The sequence below is a fragment of the Urocitellus parryii genome, chromosome 10 (assembly GCF_045843805.1).
Source record: "Urocitellus parryii isolate mUroPar1 chromosome 10, mUroPar1.hap1, whole genome shotgun sequence".
Taxonomy (NCBI): Eukaryota; Metazoa; Chordata; class Mammalia; order Rodentia; family Sciuridae; genus Urocitellus; species Urocitellus parryii.
This window is the reverse complement of record NC_135540.1, coordinates 113,501,059-113,519,687: the sequence shown is the minus strand read 5'-3', so window position 1 is coordinate 113,519,687 and position 18,629 is coordinate 113,501,059. Positions and strand designations below refer to the sequence as shown.

The 18,629-nt window shown below is 44.6% G+C and overlaps 1 protein-coding gene across 3 annotated transcripts in view; it reads right to left on the bottom strand.

Moving 5' to 3' along the window:
• Window positions 1-17,857, bottom strand: part of Apbb2 (amyloid beta precursor protein binding family B member 2) — a 322,787-nt gene extending 304,930 nt beyond the window's left edge. For all 3 annotated transcript variants that reach the window (XM_026387551.2, XM_026387558.2, XM_077803554.1), the window contains exon 1: window positions 17,745-17,857. The gene's annotated coding sequence lies outside the window, so the exon portion shown is untranslated. The remainder of the gene's footprint in view (window positions 1-17,744) is intronic.
• Window positions 17,858-18,629: the final 772 nt, after the last annotated feature.

Here is an 18,629-nt window from a genome sequence, read left to right as displayed (position 1 = left end):
TTTTGAAAGCTGATGATCTACAGCTAACAGTTAAAGATGACATGTAACCTTTAAATTTTTGTTTAGTTTGTTCATTGAGGCATCTTATCTGTAGGTACTGCACCCCTGGAAAAGAACCCTGTGTGTTTTCATCTTGCTTCTTCATGGTCCATGATGCTGCTGCAGTGGTCAGTACAATGAAACCAAACTGACAGGGTAGGATTGTTCTGCCATTTTTCTAGCTCTTTGAGTGGCACCTCAAATCTGGGGCTGATCGCTCCACACCTGTTGAACCTGCCTGTGAGGTTCCCACCAACCTTTCCAGCTCTGCGACCATCAGCGATTTCTTATTCACCCATGCGCCTCCACTTCATCAAGACACTGCCCATGAGGACCTGTCATTGCCCCCTTCTCACTATGGATGCTCTTGAGAGGTCAGCCAGGACACTGATGTACAACACCATGGAGTATGGAAGGAGTAACAGCTGTCACGTTTCTGTTAACCTGACAAACATTATCCTTCAAGGGAAAAGATAAATGAAGTACATAATTATTCAAATAAATGGGTGTGATTCAAATGTCTCCTAATGGCAGATTCTCTATGCTTACAGAGGTCCAAGCTGTACATTTCTGTGTATTAGCCGGACTTTGTCCATCTGTGAATCATATTTACCATGGGACTGGCAGATAGTTCTCTCTACGCCAGGGAGGCATCCAGAAATTCCTACAACAGGCTAAATCATACTTTGGCCCTTCAAACAGATTGGGGGAAATTCTTCGGCATGAATAACTGTTAACCAACCCACCACTCAAAAAGTATCTTTGCACCCGGTGCAGTGGCACATGTCTGTAATCCTAAGGGCTCAGGAGGCTGAGGCAGGAGGATCATGAGTTCAAAGCCAGCCTCAACAACTTACCAAGGCCCTAAGCAATTTAGCGAAACCCTATCTCTAAATGAAATATTTTTAAAGGGCTCGGGATGTGACTCAGTGGTTAAGGCCCCTGGGTTCAATCCATGTTACCAAAAAAAAGAAAAAACAAAAAGGTATCTTTGCAATGACCTTGTGGCCTGCAACTGAGTGAATCCAGGACACCAGCACCACCATGATGCTGAGGAGCACCGCCCAAGCTCCTGAACTCACATCCAGATGAAAGCATAGCACTGAAGTCCAGGCACACTACAGGAGAAGCTGGACAAAGCTGACATTGTGGATTGGTGATATTGTCTAAAATCAAATTCCTGGCCTGAAATTTGATCTCCTTTCTTGTATTTCATTAATTATCCTAACTCAAACAGAAACCTAAGGATTAAAGGTTATTCCAAAGCACAATTCAATCATTTTGGAAGAAACGAAAGGACATTTTTTTTTAAATAAACTTACCTCTAAGTTTATTTTAAAAAGTCCACAGTTAACATGGAACAATTTAGCAAGTAAAATTCTATCTTATCAGTGTTCCACAATAAAACGCAATTTTCAGACTAATATCTTTACAGGACATTTTGAGTCTGCCACTTGTTCTTCCCTGGGCTGCTGGAGAGTAGCCTGTATAATTGTACTGAGCGCAGTCTCAGGATAGAATACTCACTGATTACAGAAACACCTGATTTGTTCCAAAAGAAAACATCACAACACTAGTTACACTCTTTAAAAGGACTTATCACCCTACAGGAGAGCATAGAGATTCTGTTTAAAAAAGCAACCAGAAAAAAAAAATGCAAAGCAGCAACAATTACAACCAAAGATAGTTAGCGCTCCCAACATGATCTTCCTCACGATGACTGGCCCTCACACACTCTGCTGTGATGGGGGATTCCAGATTCTGCAGGCTAGTAGCTTTTGTGTCTTAGGAAAACATCCTCTGTGTGTGTGTGTGTGTGTGTGTGTGTGTGTGTGTGTGTGTGCGCGCGCACGCACCTCACACTGAGTGCTTCCCCATAACCTTCCTCCAGTCCAGCACCACCATGTACTCCAGACATAAGCCCATGGGCAATCCTGATGAGCCTCTACTTCTCCATCTGCATTTGAGAATTAGATTGCATCTACCTCATAGTGGGACTGGGCCAACTGAACAATCCATGCAGGGTATGCGTCACAGTGACAGCTTATCACGGTAAGTACTCAGCTAACATTAAGTTTCATGCTTCCTACCAGATCCTGCTACAGGTGAGAAAAAGAACTTGTTTAGGGATTGTGCTGATCAAATGTGACTCAGGATCAAACCAAATCCTATCAAACTATAATGTGCGTTTGCAAAACACACAGAGCAACTGTCATCCACATCCTCTGAAGATAATAGGAGGGTAACAATCAGAACTAAAACCACACAATTGAATACAAAGCATATTACAAACCTCTCTCCAACAGCCCTTTTTTAAATGGCTACCTTTTTAAAAACTAAAATTCGAAATAATATCCAAGTTTTTGATAAAGGACCGCTCTCTGTAGCACAATAACAAATGAACTAATTGGGAAGGCTTGCTCAGCTGAATAACCACTCCCACAATAGGAAATAAAGACAGGAACTAAACATCTTGATCTCTACTCTCTGGTGAGCACTTTCCTACTGCCACACTGCACCCTCCCAGTGGCCTCCTAGGATCCCTGGAGATGTTTTACAGGTGGAGAAACTATGACTCAGGAAGAAAGCCTTGGGACTGTCACCAACATTCGCCTGTCCCAGAGGAACAGATTCAGAACAACATGGACAAAAGGTTAGGCCACCTAGTCACTCGGCTTTGAGGATACAATCCACAGCATAAAGGGGAAAGGTGTCACAGTGTTTGAGGACATCCCAATGAAGATTTGTTTTCACCAAACTAATTCTTCCCCATAGAAGAAGTGAGCAGCATGCACAGCCACAACATGCCCGACGGAGGTCACATCCAATTCACAATTTCAAAATAGTTTGGATGAATGTTAGTTTTGTGCAAAAGAAAGGTTCTGAAAAGACAGGAACTTGGTGTCACATCCAGGTGAATGGCACCTACCCCTTCCCCAGTTCCTGGGCTCTGTGTCCTCCCCAAAGGGAGCTACAGGCCAGCAGCAGATTGCCCTGGAGCTAGAACATGCTCTAAGGGCCTCTGTCCAGGGCATACTCAATCTTCCTTGGAAGTATAACTGTCTTACCCAATTTGTAAGCATACAATTCAATGGTACTGAGTACATCCACACTGCTGTACAAATGTCACAACCATCTACCTCCTGGTTTTGCCTTCTCCAAATGAAATGAAAACCTGTGCCCATTCACCAGTCACTCACCATCACCCCCGGCAACTGCACTGTACTTGGTCTCTACGAATCTGACTACTCTTAGCTACTGCATGTAAGGGAGTCATACTACATCTGAACCCCTGAGACAGGCTTATTTCATTTAGCATAATGCCAGCTCTCTCTTATTTCCAATTAGCCTCCTTGAAGAAATACAATCCTAAATGTACATCCTTTAGATGAAACAAAAATGAATGAACAGAATGACCTTTTTCCCTTCTTACTCATTGCTCAAAGGATATGAAAGCACCAAGGAAACTTAGGAAGGAAGAAGAGAAAGTCGATAAAATCTATAATCCCACCAAGGAACCATGGCTATTTTCATATCTATCCAGTCTCTCCTAATCTTTGGCTTTATGCAAATAAACAGTTCACAATTATATCACTTTATAACATTTACCTGCTAACATCATAACACATTCTTTTTGGGGGGAGGGAGTACCAGGGATTGAACTCAGGAGCACTGGACCACTGAGCCACATTCCCAGTCCTATTTTGTCTTTTATTTAGAGACAGGATCTCACATCATTGCTTAGCATCTAAGTTGCTGAGGCTGGCTTTGAACTCGAGATCCTCCTGCCTCAGCCTCCTGAGCCACTGGGATCACAGTCATGTGGCACCGTGCCCAGCTACATCACATTCTTTTAACCACCTACCAAAATGATAAATCACCGAGCATTCCAAAAATGAATTTTTCAGACCAACAGTAAGTAAAAAATAAAATGTCCCTTAATGAACACCTGTTCCCACCAAGCTTTCCTGTTACACAAATAGTTAAAACTGCTTTTAAGTTTCACTCTGAGAGAAGGAAACTGCTCTTGGCAAGAAGGCACTGAACTGTTTAATAGTTGGTACTGTGGGATAAAGGCAACACCTTCACAAATGTTCACACGAAAATAAATGTTAAACAGAAACTTATATAAATTTCAAGTGTCGACATCCATCCCACTATTCTCTCTCTCAATGGAAAACAACAGAACAGCATCTCATGAAAACCCTGTTTTCTTTACTGAAGTAAAAATAATGCCACAAATCAACATTCTATCATTAGTCTTTTTTTAAACTGTTTTTTCTTGCAATCCACATCTCAATACCAAGAGGAGAAAAATTCAATAAAACTCCACATTTTATTTTTGTTTCTTATTTCTACTTGCAGCTCATAAAATAACAGCAGGGTCTAGAGCTAGTAAAGGAAAATGATTCTAACTGAAATAAAATTCAAGCCAGCAGGAGATGACTTTGATCAGGAGACAATGATATGTAAGTCGGTGGAATGCAAGACTTCCTTTATTTATTTTAGTTGAAATAACCTCAAGCCCTGGAAAAAAAAAAAAAAAAACAGACATTTTTAGAAAATGACACTGACCCAATCACTAAGTTGCAGAGATATGAGCCATGGGTGTTAATTCTGTTGTGCCGCTGCTCATATATTTTCTGTTCAAATGACTGGAATATCCTGAATTTGAAGACAGGAGGTTTTTCCCTCGAAATTTTGGGACATGGAGACCCTGTCCATAGTGATGGTATCCCACGTGTTCACTGTTCATGCTAGATCTCCTGTCTCTTTAGGGAGAACACCAAGATAACAGAGTACCTCAATAGGGGGACGCAAGACCAGACAGCTCCATACTCAAAGTCAACATTACAAGGATGAGAGGAACCTCCAAGGATTCAAAGTCCTGGGCCTCTCCCCAGCACTCCAGGCCTGCTCCCACCTGTGTGGACTGTTCCTTGGGTTGTTCTGTCTCCCTCCAGATCCCTCCATCCTCTTCTCAGTAGAGCCCCAAGCCCAAGAGACAGCAGCACAGGGTCATCAAGCCCCTCACTTCCCCAGCCTCTGAGCCAAATGGTCTCGTCTAGTCTACCTGTAGTGACTTCATGAGGGACCTAAACAAAACACATCTCAACCAAAAGCAAAGCCAAAATTTTCAAGCGGCGATTAAGATTCCAAAACATCAACAAAAACCCCAGCGTTGTGTCAACCAATCCTAACCACAGTTCACTTTTGGTGCTCACCCTTAGTGACTCCAACAGGTAGGTCGCTTTTCTCTCCCTACTCCCACTTAGGTTCAGCTGACATCCAAAGCCATGTCGTAGACCCAAAAGAAGACAGAATTAAGTTACAATTTGAACAATTCAAGCCAAAAACCACTAAGTTAAGTTCACTAAGTTTCAAGTGCAGAAACAACGTAAGACTGACCTGACATCAGAGTCAGGCCCTCCCTGCACACAGCATGTGAGCAGAGTTCTTGACCTCTGAACACCATATATGTTCAGACTCAAATGACAGGCACTGACCAACTAGCACAGGACTGAGGAAAACCAACGAGAGAGGCATGGAAAGCCACTGATGGGTGAATGGAAGGTAGAGAGAGGAAATAAGCATCATGGAAAACACTCTCTTAAGTGTGCACAAAGCCAAGCCTCTGGAGCTGGCCATCCAAGACAAGCTGTCCATCAAGAAGCACCAGCTCAAAGGATATGATGCAAAACAAACTCATGGCCAAAGGCTGCCTTGAAGCAAGTTAAACAAGCTTCTTTTCTACAGACTTCTTAAATATTTTAATGGCAACAGAGGATACAGTTTTCTGAACTTGATGCCAGAACTCTTTAATCCTAATATGTCTGCAAAACCCAGGTTCCACTGACCACACTGTGGAAAGTGCTGTTTCAGAGGCTCTGGAAGCAAGCTCGGAGCTGAGGCCTAGATAGCAGCAAGCCTTATGGTGGCATCAATCACCTTCAGGACTAGGAGAAGTGAGGTTCTTGAAAATGCTCTAGGGAGGGGCCCTTGTGAACCAATCCCTTGGCCTGAAATTGCTCCTCTCCATCTTGTGAATTTAACATGAACATCACCAACTGTCCTTCAGGACACAACATAAAGTCTCCCGCTCTCACCCACTCCCACCACTTGATCTGAAGGCGCCACCAGCACTTTACATCACATCACCCTTTGCTTCGTGATATCTCCTGCCAAGAAAGCAGAGTATTTTCTGCATCCTTAGGGCCTACGGCCAACACAATAGGTGCTCAATAAATACTTGCAGAATGAATAAGTGAAGGAAAGATTCTAGTCGCCCTCCCTCCAGCCTAGAGAAATGATTAAACATCTGTTACATAAACTCAGTTTAATTTGAGTTCAGTTCACTGTGATGTCATTTTCAATAAAGAGACCATGCTCCTGTTGCAGCTACTAAATTAAATGACATCTGCACTTCCTTTGGACACATTTTCTTCCTACACAGCCTTGATGATGCTGACCCATTACAAGAAAACTACATATTTTTGAGTCAGTCCATAAACAATAACAGGTTTAAAGTGAGCTCTCTTGAGGCTGGGATTATAGCTCAGTGGTAGGGTATTTCCTATCATGTGTGAGGCCCTGCGTTCAATCCCCCACACCACAAAAACAAATAAATAAATAAACTGAGTTTTCCTGAAGAACTTTGTAGAATTTGGAACCAAAGCCACAAGGTTAACTGACTTGTATGTAATTCATATTGACCTCATTCACATCAATCTGTGAGCCTCTACTACCATAACTGGGGATAAAGAATGAGGGGAAAAACATAGATGCTGGAAATGTTCTGGGTTATATTTATTAAACCTCCAACAATGAAATTCTTTTTCGCTCCTATGTTTGATTCTTTGACAAATGTCTATTGCGCACCAAAGATGTCCAAACAGCAGGAACACAAAGAGGAAGCAGGTCAAGGCCAACCCTGAAGGGGGAGCAGAGCGATAAACAGGAGAAGGCAAAAAGTGCTGGAAGTGGGGCAGGAGGAATTCACATCGGGAACAGGGAGAAGGACCGGGCACCCTGTCCTGGGTGGTCATGTACACCAGTGATTCTCCAAGTGTGGCCCCCAAACCAGCAGCATCAGCAATGCCTACAAAATTGAAAGAAATGCAGATTTTCATGAGGCCACACCCCAGACCCACGAACGAGACACCCTGGGGCTGGGGCCAGTAAGGATGCGCACTGAGGTGGACCACCATGACACGACTTCATAAAGGAGGACTAAAGTCAGATACAAAGAAGACAGTAGGTTGGATGCAGACAAGAGGAGCAGAGAATAAAAGCCCTAAGCCAGAGAAACCCGGCCCGCTGTGAGAACAGTGAGGGGCAAGCCCGGGGCAGATCATGATGGATGTTGGTGCAGCACCAAGAAACTAGGACCTATCCTGAGGGCAGCAGGGTCCCCCGAAGGGGTGGGATGGGCATGCCCAGACCTGCAGAAGTCTTCGGATCACCCTGGATGTAGTGCAGAGAAGAAACAGCAAGAGGCGGTGGAGAACCGCACTGCGGCTTGGAGTAGTGAGTCAACAGCAGTGGGGAGGGAAGTTGGAGGCTGCTGGAAATGGCAGGGCCCCACGCAGGAGCCAGAGAGTCCTGGTGCCTTAAGTAACTGCAGAGATGCAGCTGCCTGCTGTCCTGGGGGATAGATGAGCATCCCCCCAGCCACCCAAGCCTTACAGGACCCACCCACACCCAACCTGGGGAGGTGCCCGTCTGGGAAGCACTCAGTACTTCTGCTGGCAACACCAGCTGTGCTGTACAGTAATCTGCCCTTTAGCCGTGGGCTTCTCTACAGACCAGGGCTCTGAGCAAGCGAGACAGTGGTCATCCTGGTCAGTTTCCATGTGCGGCATTTGGAACGGCGCCCAGCCACTACTGGGAAGCCAAACTGCATGAATGGAGCTGGACAAGCCGAGAGGCCACTGGGAGGCCACTGCTCTAATTCAGGGGAGAGAGGACCATGTCGTGGGGAAGGAATTAGACAAATAAAGCAACTGATCTTCATTGCCCTCTAGCCTTTTGATACCATTCAAAACACGGAATAAAACTCCTTCCAAGTCAATTATATTGTGAAAATTCAAGAGTGAGTTTGATCAGTTGAATGGAATCCACGAAAGCCCATCTCCCCGTGGAAAGTCCAGAAAGGACCACGATTTGAGCATTTTTACAGTGAAATAAGACACAGTTCTAGGCCACAGAGAGACAGCCACCTAACTGAGGTGCCGAGCTTATTCTCTTTTGTTTTTGGAATAACTCTACGACGCCTCCAAGTATACAACAGAGACATCTCAAACCCTGCTGAAATCGTCTGCATCTTTGATTTGATTTTTACAAATGATTCCTGGCAGGCAGATAATGTTGTGACCCAATTACAAGGTATTTTGGAAGTAGCAGGCACCTAACCCGGGGGAGGAGCTGGTGGGCGCAGAGGGAAGAGTTACAGCAGCCACTGCCACCTGCCTCTCCATCCTCCGGATTCTAGAGGAGGGAGCTGTGACAACCAGGAAGTAAGAGAACATCTCCTCTGACCTGCTTCCCGTCTTCTCACCATTCCCAAAATAGACAGAGCGAAGGAAAATCATAAATATAATTCTCAGCCCTCGAGGGGAAGGGCATAAATCTGGGTCCCTGGGAAAAGGACACAAGGCAAAGCTACTGAAAGCCCCAGAATCAAGAGGTGGGAACAGTGGGAAACAAAGCCCACGGAACAAAGGGAAACCAAGACCCTCAAAACAACGGCCAATTCTTACACCAGAACATTCTTTTTTTTATGTAAAAATATGTTTATTTCTGACACATATGAAAATTTGATGGAATCTACAAAAAGCTATTAGAAATGATTAACTTTTAGCAGGATTTCAGAACACAAGATCACTAAACACAAGTGGATTACATTTCTATAAGTTAGCAAAAAATGAGCACAAAGCATGTAAATAATACCCTTTAAAATAGCATTGAAAATATAAAATATTTAGAGGCAAACCTGACAAAACATCTAAAGAATTGAACTCATATCTACAAAACATTGTAAAGAAGAGCCAAATAAATAGATGTTTGCACTCATGAGTTAAATTTTTCAAAAATTTAAGAAATCAAATTTTTCAGAATTGACCCATAGATTCAACTCAATTGTAGTCAAAATCTTTTTTTTTTTTTTTTTGGTAGAAATTGAAAACCAGTTCTAGATTTGGTATAGAAATACAAAGGATGTAAAGAATTCAAAACAACTTTAAATTTGAACAAATTTAGAGGACTCCACCTCATTTTTTTAAATTTTTTTATTAGTTGCTCAAAATATTACAACCTAGATGCCCTTCAATAGATGAATGGATAAAAAAAAAATGTGGCATTTATACACAATGGAATATTACTCTGCACTAAAAAACAACAAAATCATGGCATTTGCAGGGAAATGGATGGCATTAGAGCAGATTATGCTAAGTGAAGCTAGTCAATCCCTAAAAAACAAATGCAGAATGTCTTCTTTGATATAAGGGGGCGACTCAAAACAGAGCAGGGAGGAAGAGCATGAGAAGAAGATTACCATTAAATAGGGACGAAGAGGTGCGTGGGAATGGGAGAGAGAAGGGGAATTGCAAGGAAGATGGTAGGAGACCCTCATTGTTATGCAAAATTACATATAAGATGGTGTGAGGGGGAAGAAAAAAGAGAGAGGGAGAAATGTGTCACAGTAGATTGGGTAGAAAGAGGGGAGGGGAGGGGAGGGGGGGATAGGAAGGGCAGCAGAATACAATAGACACTAGTATGGCCCTATGTATAAACGTGGCTGTATAACCAATGTGATCCTGCAATCACGTGGAAAAATAAGATTATGTACCCCATTGAATCAAATGTATGATATGTCAAGACCAGAACATTCTTGGAGGTGGAACTCCAACTCAGCTGCCCTGAATCCTCCAAATTCACTCTCTTTAGACCAAAAGGTAATATTATTCTTTAAAACTAAAAACAATACTCAAGGTTAAGGTCTTCCTTCATGCCAAGCCCTGTTCACAAATTCATGAAATCTTCACAACCACCGTGTTAGACAGACACCATTAGTATTCCTATCGGCAGTTGAGGAAACTGAGACACCCTCTAATTCTGCTGCCCAAGCAAATTCTGTAGTCCATGGTGGTGGGGCTATTAAATGTCTGGTTCTTAATCACCAACAAACCCTACACCTCCCTACCTGTAGGGCTATCCCGTATGTGCACTAGAGGATATTCAGCATCATCCTCGGCTTCTACCTGCAGATACCAGTAGTTCCTGGCGTGACAGGATGTCTCCAGACAGCACCAAACATGCCCTGAAAGGCAACATTGAGCTCTCTGAGAACTTAAGCGATGAAGATCTGAAAGGCTGAATTCCTACGTCCCTTAGGGCAATGGCAAATCCTAGGTGCTGGGTTGAAGAAACAGGCTCCAAGAGTTCCACTGAGTCAAGGAAGGATAGGAAAGGAGATGGCTGAAGGGTTTCTGTATATGGGGATTTTACATTAGGAGTCGCCTGCCACAGCTCCTGTTCCCTGAGGTCTTTCCACTCTTGCAAAGCGAGGCCAGCTTCCTGCCTCTCTCTTGTGCTAGGTTTGCCATTCTTTATCATCAATGCTCTGGCACACTCCTCTCTACCCTCCTGAACTCGGCACAGGGCCTGGTACAAACTAGGTGCTCAATAAACATTCTGCACAAAGGAATGAAGAAACAAAGCTGAGGTTTCTGGGTGTTACCAGATCAACGGTCTCTTCACAAGAAAGGCACAAATAAAACTTGGTTCTTGGAGAGGGTAAGGTTCTGCTCACATAAACTGAAAAATCTGAGGCTGAATGGTACTTCCGATGGTACCTATGGGTCCCCAAGTCCCCTGAGAGTTCTGATCACACCATAGCTATGTCCATAATTTAACTGGTTTAGTGCACCCAGGCATGAATCCACTCAAGAAACCTAACTCACTTCCACCCATAAACAGTACTGCCCAGCAAATCGGGATACTCAGTGTCACAGGTCAACTTACTCTTGCCCAGGACCCAAGTCTCCTTAAGAAATTGAATGAGCGGGCTGGGGATATAGCTCTGGTAGTAGAGTGCTTGCTGCCTCAAGCGCACAAGGCCCTGGGTTCAATCCCAAGCACTGCAAAAAAAGAAATCAAATGAGGACAAGAATAAAGCCAGCATCCAAGAGCAAGCAGGATGCTTCCAGGGAGAGGCACCCTCCTCGTGCATGTGGGGTCCTCTCTCCAGACCAACATTTCAGCAGCCTGAAGCTCAAGGTAGTCAGTCACAGACAGGGTTGCTGGGGAGGCCCGCCCTGAAATCCTCATCAGAAACCTGTCTCCTAACACTGCCTCATGATTGGTAGATGATAACTAACCATATTCATCCATGTTACAGCAGAAATATTCTAGACTGGAGTCTACCCAGAGATCAACAGCAAAACCCTTGGTTTTAGGCAGATTTGGAAATTATATTTGGATCCTATTCCTTGGGTTGTATTCAGATGAAAAACAACACACCAGGGCCACAACACAGAGGAAACGGCTCTACCACTGAATGGACAGATTCAAGTTCAATGTCCTTTCTGTACCCCCAATGCTGAATTTAGGAAGATTCGTGGTGGGGTGAAAAGAACAAGAGCACAGGCTGTGTTTAGGGCCAGGACAAGTCCCCCAGGACCTTTTCTGAGCTACAGCATGTTTTCCTCACCTGCAAAACAGGAGTCGAGGAAAGAGGTAAGGAAATAAGTGAGAAATGTTTCCTGTACAGTTGGCCCTTATTAAATGTGAGCTCTTCATCCCAGGGCACTTTCAAAATTAGCTCCGTTGCGGCTCCTGGGACTCTATTCCTGAAAGACCCAGGGGCCCCAGCAGTGCAACCACAAGCTCCACAATTGGGCCTGGCCTCCACTCCTTGGCAACCCGTGGACTCTTCTGTATTAATTATAGTTCCAGGGCAAACACTGTTGTTCACTATGCAGTCTTTAGTAAAAAGGACCTCAGTCGTCTTCTCTCTAAAATAGGAAGAGACCCCAGTGTTTTGTAGCATTAAGAGCAAAATAGCTATAAAGCTCTTAGCCAAAGTGAAAGCTCTACAATCATATTTATATTATTATGATCAGTGAGATGTGATAATGACTACACACAGATTCTTCAAGTCTTATTTACTTTTTAGCTACCATTTGAAACTCAGAAATAATGCGTTTTGCTTTGTTTCCCCTCTTTCTTTGCCGTCCAACAGTAACTAAAGGTGAAAAATAACCATCTCATGGGCAAACTATTCTTAAGCTTCCTCTGGCCACTCAAACTCACCCTGGAGGGCATGATATTGGAGAGGCCCAGACCAAGCAGGTTATTACATAATCCTTGGTTCTATAGCCTTGACTCCTGCAGAATTTCCTAGAATCACTCTGAATTGCTAAGTTGCTTTGGCAGAAAGAGGCTTGCATGCAAAGAAACAAATGCCAAGACACATCTCCAGGCCTGCCTGCCGAAATTCACAATTCAACCATGTGCCCTTTCTGCTCTCTCAGACCCTCATCTTTCATCTTGGCACTTTCCTTGTCATTCTTGGGCTATAATTCAAAAATACTCACTGGTTCCCAGGGCACTTTTGAAATTAGCTCCTTTGCAACTCTGGGACTCTACATTCCTGGAAGGCCCAGGGGCCCCGGTGGCCCACCCACAAGCTCCACACTTTGGCCTGGCCTCCACTACTCAACTCAATCCTGAGGGCAGCCTCTCTGCATCTCAAGCCAGATTCCCAGACTTACCAATTTCATGGACCATTAAGCTGCCAAATGAAAATATTCCCATCGCTTCATAAAAGAATCTTACCCCAAAACCGGAAGAGTATAATCTCAGAGAAAAGGACACATCTTCTCATTTCAACTCTAATAAAATATTCACTGCAATCATTATCATTATCATATGACAAGGACAATTGAAACCTTCACCAACAGACAATGGCCCTCAGGCTTAGCACTCTGCTTTGCATACACTAGACACGCCGTTGCTTTAACATTGTGTGGAAATTAAGATCTGGTGTGTAGGACCATGATTTTGGAAATGCCACATTCAATACCACAGGCAACACCAAGCTTTCTTCTGCAACAGAATTCCCTTTTATGCTCTGGATCTCTGTAAATTCCCTCCAATCTCATCCTCTGGAGTGCACATTTCTCTTCACAGCTCAGTTCCAAAACTATGATTTTTTTTTTAGTAAACTTAAAAAAAAAATAACTAAATAAAACCATCCTTTCTCCCACCCCCAAGCACTCCTGAAGCATAGCTGCCAGTCAAGCTACTCTTCAAAAAGAGCTATACTTAGGTATTGTCTAGCAGAAACAATTTTGCAACATTTCCATAAGAGGAAAAGGACAGAATGGTTAACTTGATTTACAACAACTGTCAAGTCAATAAAAAACAAACAATAAAAAATTGTAATCCACATTTCCATACCATTCGTATTTTCCCAAGTCCTCTTCCCATCTGTATTCCTATGAATCTGTACATTTTATATACCAATAAATTATAGAGTGAGATTTTTTTTCCTGACTATAAAAGTAATGCATGTCCATTAGAGAAATCTAGGTAAGGTTCAAACATTATGGAAACAGTTAACATAAGAAAGGAGGCGTCTCCCTTAACTCTACACCCAAAGATGTCCAAAGCCTTTCAACTGATCCAGGCTTCATGGTTCACACCAAGCGGTGATGACTTGTCTATCCCTACCTTCTTCTCGTATAGCTCCCACTAGTGTTTGGAGCTACTAACAGGGGTCCAGGAACCCTGGTGTCTGGTTATGATCAGAGATACTTGAGTCACTGTCTATTCACTGTTGATTATTTAAATGGCTAACTCCTCACCTGCCTCACTTAAATGTTAATGAGGCTGAGCTTTTGTGAGCATCCAAAAAGCAAAGTGCACTAAAAACACCAAATGGGATCCGTTTCCTTTGCTCTCTACCCCATCATCCTAGCTAGCCAGAGAAGGAGGGGGAAAGCTCATGATCCAGCTAATGACCCTAGGCAGACATAATCCACCAACCATCACTCCTGCTACTGCAGCCAAGTACAGGTATCTTTCCACTTCAGCCACTGTGCTAACATTAAATGACAATGAGAACTTATTCCAGAGACCAAGGACTGCACTGCCAATCAAGGGTAGAAGACAAAGGGACATGGGAAAGGATTACTAAAAATGGACTCAGGTGGGCCCAGCAACCAAGACACAGTATGCCCTGCTCTGCAGCCCAAGCAGCTCCCTTCTCAGTCTATCTAGAAGCCCCAAAGCCGGAAGTCTCCCTCAGAAAGTGCAATAAAAGTCTCCAATGTCTAAATGCACTTTACCCAAATCTAATCATTACCTTATCTCCTATCTAGAATGGCAGGGCCACACACTTAATTTTATGACAACCATTGTATATACTAAATGAAAAGTAAAAGGAAGATAGGAATTGGCCCAAAAAGGAAGGGTAATGGACAAAGGAGCAACAGGCCAGGCTCATGGAAACACAAAATGAGCTTCACCCAAGGCACTAAAAGAAATCCTCCATCACAAAGGTCTGCACCACAAACCTCTGCACTGACCTACTACATGCTCTCATTCAACAGATGGGAAAAGTGAGAACCAGAGAAATAAACTGATTTTTCCAAGGTCACTCAGTGAATTAAAGTAACAGAGGAGCAGAACCCAGGAGATAAGTCTTCAGAGTCCCTGGTTGGTGGTCTTTCTATCAAATCCCCCTAGACCCTTAAATATAGAGTCTATCGTTCTGCCTCTCTGACAAGCCACTTCAGCTGAGAGACACGCCCTTGACATGTATCAATATGCAGAATATGCACTAATAACACATTAAAATTAAAATGGGCCATTTGGGTTTATCTTCCCTACATTTAATTTCATTTGTTAGTAGTACAACACTGCTGAAAGTAAATGAACACAAAACAGTTTTAATATATGGATGGAGGCATCTGAAAACATTCTAATTGTTCTGAAGACATGCTGTTCTAATCAAATCTCATCCTAAAAAACAAATCAAAGATGTTTTGCAGAGAATGCTTAGCGAATAATAATGGAATCCATTGAAAATATTGTATGAGATAAAACATTAAAGTTAGATTGCTGTGGTATCAAGAGTATCCACCCTTAGAAGGGATTTGCTTAGGCAGCTGACTGTTACGCAAAGAAACTTACAAAAGAGGACAGTATATGTAAAAAGCTTAATATCAGTCTTGACACATAATAGCGCAGAACAAATTACTTTCCTCAGCGTAGGAAAATAAGTATTATCCACATAACTAGTAATAACTTATTACAATATTTTCCTAAAAGTTAGTCCCACACCTCTAAAAAACTTAAGATGTTATAAGGGTACTATTTTAAAAGTGTAACTGAAAAAAAAGTAGAGAGACATAATCTTCCATTTTTCTTAAAAGATAAATTTAGATTATCCAGTAAACAGGATAATCAACATAACACTGATAGCACTGCAAGGCTTTCAAGTATTAATTCCTGCTGTAACAGAAAAAGAGTTCAATGTTTGTTTCCCCTTGTTTCTCTATTGGCAGGAAAAGAAGAGTCATAAAAAAAAAAAGTTGAAACATGACATAAAAAGTAACAGTTTTTAAATACTGCATGCTCGCATATGTAGATTTTGGTAATATTTAATAGTCTTTTCTCAAATAATGTTGCCGTCGACATTCACATTACTCCAGCAAGTGTAAAATGCTACTGTTACATTTTAGCTCATCAAGTTTTTCAACTACCACTTCATTAAAGTTTCAGAAAGCGGAATCCTGCTGGCTCCTTAGAGGTAAATTATTTAGTTAAAGGGATCCATTTGAAAAGTGAGTAAAAGTATAACACATAATCACCTTCCCTGGAAAAAGGTCTCAACCTAAAGATCCCTTCTTGAAGGCTCTATACAAATATCTTGGGCCATAATTACAGTCTCTGTTTATGAAGAGTCACCTGGCACATCAATAACAAAAGGAAAGGATCTTGACAGAAATCTTGCACCTGTGGTGTGTCCCTCTCACCTCCTGGAATGCGCCCACTGAGCAGGACTGCCTCTGTCTTCTCTCAGCATTGCCCCCAGCCTGGAGAGTCCCTCATGACAAGTACCATCCTTTCAAGATGATGCCATTTCTAGGATTCTGCAAGTTCTGAAAACAACTGTTGAACAAATACTGCTTTCAAGTTACAAATTGAAAAGGGCAAAGCCTGCAACCTAAGTTCATAAAGAAAGCCCCCTTCCAGGGTTCTGTCTGCTCCTGAAAGGCTGGCCACACAAAATCAGATGCTCTAATTAATATGGCCAATTAAGGATAAGATTTGAAATATAAATCCATGATAAGGACAAGATCTGAAATATAAATCCATGACAAGGAATTTTTTTAAAAAGCAAAGACTGAAGAGAGTGAAACCCAGAAACACATCAGATGCTGCTGTTTGTTCTTAAATCAGTGAGAAAAGAAAGCAAATGACAAAACAATGCTGGTCTCACAAAGTTTCCTCATTTCTTGGAATTCACGCACCACTGCTGATATCAATTTATGATGATCCCTTTAGTTATTTCACTTAAATCATCAGGCACAATGTGAAACCAATGACTGAAGGACTTCTTAAAACTATCCCTTAGAAGAGCCCAGTCCCATCCTAGCTTCTGACACTGACCTAATTCTCTCAATTTCGGCCCTCTCCAACTACTCAATCCATCCAAAAACATCTCTGACAGTTCGTGGCTCAAAAACCGCGCAGAACTTGACTACAAAACGGCCCCAATTCTAAGTCTGATATGTCCAGACAATTTCTCTTTTAAAATTCAACTCCCACGCTCCCTCGGCCCTTGACCACGGACCCCTGGGTTCTAGAACTCTACACCCAGGTGAAACCACTTCTTATTGTTTCTACCGGACCTCGCATCCCTCCCTCCTTCCAGCTCTAAGATTTTCGTAGCACAGATGTCATTTCTGGCTTTCAACCCTCCATTCCGCCCGGCGGGCAGCAGGGGCTTTCTCAGGACCCATGTGGCCAGCTTCCCTGATTCGGCCCCCTTCGCACAGCCATTTTCTAGTTAATAGGCTCTCTCCGCCTTCGAGGGGGGAAATGAACTTTCCCCCCCTTTCCTCTCTCCGCGTCTGGTCTCTGAACCCCAGAGAAGCCAGCCCTGTCTCCAACTCCCGGCAGGAGCGCGCTGGCGCCAGGGCGAAGAGCCCAGCCGCACAGCGGAGGCGGGTGCTAGGGCAAGGGGGTGTGCGCTCTTCGCCGCCCGCGCCCACCCTCACTTTTGCCCTCCGCAGTCCCCACCCGGGCGAACCCGATCGAACCCCATCTCCCCTGCCCCAGGCCCTGCCAAGCCTAAGCTGATGAGGGAAAGAGGGCGCCGGTGGCAGGAGGGATGGAAGTCAAGGAGTGAGCCCGCAGTCGCCCTGCCACCAGCCCTGCAGCGCGGGCGCAGGGCGCACGGGACTCCGCAGCGGGTGTCCGCTGCAGATGCGGCGGCAGCTGCTGCAGCTGTGGCTGCGGCTGGGCGGGTGGCAGTGACCGCGTAGCCCAGGGGCCAGGAGGAGAGGAGCAGCCGCAGGAGGTACGTGCAGCCACTAGACGCCCGCCGCTGCCCGGGTCTCTCCCCAGCACTCCCGCCACCCCCCACCCTGCCCCCAAGTCCGGAGCAAAGGCAAAGAGGAAAGCGGGCTCACCAGCTGTGCGCGCGGCGCTCGGCTGGGGCGCCCGGCGGCTCTGCTCCAGTCTCGCCCTCCCCGGAGCGCCGGGATCAGCTGCGGGCGCAGCGCACGAGCTTCCTACTTGAGACCAGCACAGACTCGGGCGACTGAGCATGCCCAGTGCCGCTCCGCGAGTCCCGCGCAGGGAGCGGCGCCGGCGAGATTCCACTTCTCCAGGCTTTGGAGGCGGCTGCGCGAGGAGAGGCTTGGAGGGGCCTGGCGGAGCTGGGGCCCGAACCGAGAAAGGCGGGGCTGGGGGCGGTGACGGTAGTGGGCGGGTGGCGCTCCCAGGGCGACCCCTGCAGGTGGAGGCTGCGGGGCCTTCTGCTCGCAAGCTCCCCCAATCGCCAAGAAGACCGCAGGGAGGCAGTGGGTGCCAGGGTAAGGCTGGGGTCGCGGTGCAGCCCGGGTATCCTCTCCGTGTGGCCTGGCGTCTGTCTGCACCAAAAGGCAGTTGGGTAACCTTATCCCTGGCTTTTCTCCCACATGTCTGCATCGCCTTACAATGGGAAAATGTCCCCAGATGAGAGCAGCCCACACCCACCCAGGCTAGCCAAAAGTTAGTAGGCGAGACCTTCTCCTTCCTTCTGCTCCTCATCTCTACCTCCAGGCATATCCTTCCCCCCCCCCCCCGTGTGTCTCTCTCTCTCTCTCTCTCTCTCTCTCTCTCTCTCTCTCTCTCTCTCTCACACACACACACACACACACAGACTCTCACATATCATTCCTCCATCCGAAAATCAAAAATCACAGCAAGATGAGGCCAGGGGAGAGAAACACCTGCAGGAAGGAAAGGCATAATTTTACTTCCACTCTCAGTGAATTAACTACAACTGCTGAGGAAGTCGAGAAGCAAGGCCC